A 4,438-nucleotide genomic window follows, 5' to 3' on the forward strand; every position below is an offset into this window, starting at 1 on the left:
CTATTTTCTGTGTTGTTGGGTTGAATAATCTATAATTTGTGGAGTTTTTGTCATATCCAACAAATATAACCTTCTGACTCTTTGCCTCTAGTTTCCTTCTTTTCTGGTCAGGAATATGTACATATGCATCACACCCAAACACTTTCATGTGGTCAAATACAGGTTTCTGCCCTGTCCACTGTTCATAAGCTGTAGAACCTGGTGTCTGTTTGCTTGTAATTCTGTTGCAAATGTAGATGGCAGTATTAACTGCCTCTGCCCATAGTCTCTTATCTACTCCAGATTGGTTTAACATACATCGAACCATTTCTACAATCAATCTGTTATCTCGCTCAGATCTGCCATTTTGCTCTGGAGTGTATGGTGCTGTGGTTTCTGACTCTATACCTTCTTGTTCTAAATACAATTTAAAAGCATTATTTGTATACTCAGTACCATTATCTGTATGCAGTTTTTCAACAGAGTAGCCATACTTTGCCTTTATTTTGCTTATACACTTTGAAACAATCTAGTACATCAGCTTTGTCTAATAAAATATGCTACTCTATACCCTGTGTACTCATCTTTGAATGTTACAAAGTAACGTGCTCCTTGCATAGATTCAGTTTGCATAGGTCCACAAACATCACTGAATATTCTTTTTCCAGGAGGTAACTTAGTGTGTGGTCTCTCTTTAAAAGTCTTCTTATGTTGCTTTCCCATCAAACAACCTTCACACACAAAATCTTGTTTCTTTTCTGTAACACCTTTGATTAAGTTCATTTTTACCATTTCTTCTAAATATTTCTTATTAACATGTCCCAATCTTTCATGCCATATCTTTAAATCATCTACTGTAGTCACACATGCATTATATATTATTGTGCGAAACATCATTTTATATGTGTTGTTTCTATCCTTTATACCAACTGCTGCTAGATTCTCATTTTTCATATACTTCATTGTTTTCACTTTTCATATACATAGCTTCATTGTTAATCTTAATTACACTCATACCTTTGTTTGTCAAAACACCTTCTGAAAATAAATTCTTTCTCAACTGTGGGATATATAGCACATCATTTATAGTGGATTTAAACCATTGTCCATTGATCAACTTCTCTATTTTAATAGTTCCCTTACCTTGTACTGGTAGTGTTTAATTATTGGGTGCCCTGGCCGTTAGTAGTCATCCGCTATGAGAGAAATTTTTTGGAAAATACGAAAATATACATTATTTTAAGCTATTCTCAAAAAAAATTTTGCGGATTATCCATTAGTTTAAATATTAGCTTTGTTCCAGCAGAATTTTGAACTGATTCAGAATCGTACTGAGCGTGCGCTTTACATAAAACCGTAAGCGTTTTATGTAAAGCGCACGCTCAGTACGATCCTGAATCAGTTCAACATCAGTTCAACAGTCTGCTGGAACAAAGCTAATAAAAGACTTTGAAAATTGGATTTTATACACTTTTTTAGACCGCCATATTGATAATTACATGTGACGTTGCTGGATGTTGCCAAATCTATAAAAATGTTTAGTTTTACAAGTAAAGTCACTGGACAAGAAATTGACCAAGTTATTCAAGGCCAAATTTGACGTGTAAAAGCACACTTTGACATCTAAGTTTGTTCGTTATAAACTTCACGTGAAGAAATTGACGAAAAAGAAAATTGTTCTATTTTTTCATTTATTTAGCGTGAATTCAGTGTCACCAACCTGTGTCCATTTGGCGGGAAGTGGAAGTAGAGCTGTAGAGCTTTTTGTTTATTATTATTTGTTGAGGTTGAGTCTTTCATGTTCATGACAACCTAAAAATTTTGATTGGAAAATGCATATTGGCGAGGAACTGCAAAGTGGGCGACGCCTGGTGGCCAATTTGAAAAGCATCAACTCAAGGAAAACATTGACTTTGCCAATGGCTGCATTCAGCAGAAAACTGCGATGACTAATCGATTACTTAGCGATGTGTAATCGCTAACGATTCTTCTGAATGGTATACTTTCATGTACATACGAAACAGGTTATGACAACTGTCACATTTTTCAAAATGATTTGCAAATACGTGAAAGACACCCCAAGAACAGAAATAAAAATTATTATGAAATGGTAATTTATAAATAACCCCATTTAATTCATATATATTTTCAAATTCTTGAATTTCTTGCGACATAGGTAAACCTAATAGGTACATACAAATAATCCAACAAAGCAGCTCAGATATTTATCAGCGTGATTTATATGCCTTTTAGCCCTCCTTGCCTTCAATTCATGTTTTTTTAAGATACATAACTTAAAATATACGTGTTAGACACACGTCATACGTCAATCTTATTTTGATTTGCTAAGAAATCATATTTCAAAACCGATGTTTAAAATGGCGACCGATAAGCCATCGAATGATAACTAATCGACAATTTATGTGGCATTCAGCAGAAAATCACTAAGCGATTAGTCATCGATTGAGTCTGCTGAATGCACCCATTAACTTGTGTACATATTTGCGGTCAGTTTATGTTGTAATTAATAATAATTTCGACTTAAAAAAACTATTGCAGTGTTCCTCAGTATTCATTCCTATTATACTCTACGTAATGACCTAAATTAACCAATGCAAATGCACACATTTTGTTAATTTAACGTTTGTATTAAACGTAGTATTTTTTAATGTTTAAGGGACTGCAAAATTAAATAAATGAATAAAATGTAGTATATATTCTGTACATAGAATGTACATTGTTATGAAAAATATCCCGACCACTTCGTAATTTCCAGAATACAATTATTATAAAATAAATTCACCTACTTAGTTTCCAAGTTTCCAGTTTTTATTTAATTAAAAATTGTTATCTGTCGGTGTAAAATAAACTGTAGTGCACCTATTAATTAAATTAAAAACAAAATTAGAAATCCTAAGATAGATTAATAATTTTTAGAACGCTGTGTGATTATCGGGGGCCAGATTTTTTATGAAAAAAAAGTAAAAACAAATCACTAGTTAGCATCAAATTTTAATAAATGCATACAGATTAAACATAATTTTGAGTCGTCTTAACTTATAAGATGTCTTAGTTGCAAAACTTAGTGGTTACTTTGGCAAAACACTCCTGTAAATGATTTTAATTTAACGTTTTAGAACTGTGAATTCAAATGACAAAATGAATTGTTTTCCTAGCGTTGTCGTCCATCTTTGAAATTTTAAGCGCCCTCTGTTGGAATTTAATTTTGCGAATAAGATAAGGGGGTGGGAAAATGGAAATTAGTGGCTTTTTTGCAGTTCTGTCTGTTAGTTTTGCTCTGGCTGGGTCTCTTTTGTTTAAACAATTATGTAAGTATTATAAAAACGTTTTCAATGTTCTGTATTCTTTAGGAAACGAATTATTTATGCATATTATTACCTGTAAATAGTAGTACCTATTTCCTATTTCTTTTGATTTTTAATTGTAAAGAATAGAAAAATTACCATTCATTTTAATTTTTTAGAATCAGCTGAAAGTGGTCTACAAAAAAACCAGGAAGGAAACGTATTATAGCCTTGTTGTGGCTATGAAAGGCAAAAGAAAGATACCTATAAAAAGTGTTAGTATAAGAGCTGTGAGACATTTTTGAGTAGGTATTTTAGGCAACCTGAAAAATTGTCAGGTGATTCTTCTCTGATAGCTGAATACAAAAATGCCGGTCTGGCTGGAGGGTAGCGGTTATTTTCCCCAAAAATCCCCCCTAAATTTAAAAAAAGGGTAAAAATTGTTATTACAAAAAATATCATTGATATGACTTGAAAGTAAATTTAAATATTCAAATATAAAGAAAATAAACTGTCCAGGCGATTTGAAGGCGATTTTAACCCTGCAAGATACTTGCATGTGCGCCCCAGGATTATTTTCAGGGGGTGCATCTGAACTTCAGAAGATTTCATCTGAATCTGTACATACTGTTAACGAGTATAAAATATACAACTATACATGCATAGCTATGTACATTCCTTCCCGACAGGGAGGTGCAATTGTTATTTTGACAGGGTATTTTTTAATATTAAAAATAAATATTCTAAAAAAGACAGGATTTTTGGTGAAATCTTCCAACTGCCAGCTGATCAAACAAATTACACGTGAATGTAAATGAAAAGCGTTATAGGTAAGCAGCAGTGTGAGAAAGAGCTTATACCGATAGCTGTTTGCGTTCTCTGCTGTAGCTGAGCGAGTCCGTTCGCTCGAGAAAAATAACGTGACCTGGCGATTCCCATGTTGTTGTGAATCGAAAGGTTAGAGTAATTATTATATATTATAGTTTTTTTAAATAACTTTTTATTAATTTTGCACATATAATAGAAAAAGACAAATTTATTATTATAAATATACGTACAGGTAGAAAAGTATAAAATTAATAAAACTATAAACTAAATTAATTCTGTGTCCGAATATGGTATTTCTTCTTCAAACTCCTCATCTGAGCTTAAAA

This window comes from Diabrotica virgifera, chromosome 2 (genome assembly GCF_917563875.1).
Source record: "Diabrotica virgifera virgifera chromosome 2, PGI_DIABVI_V3a".
Lineage (NCBI taxonomy): Eukaryota > Metazoa > Arthropoda > Insecta > Coleoptera > Chrysomelidae > Diabrotica > Diabrotica virgifera.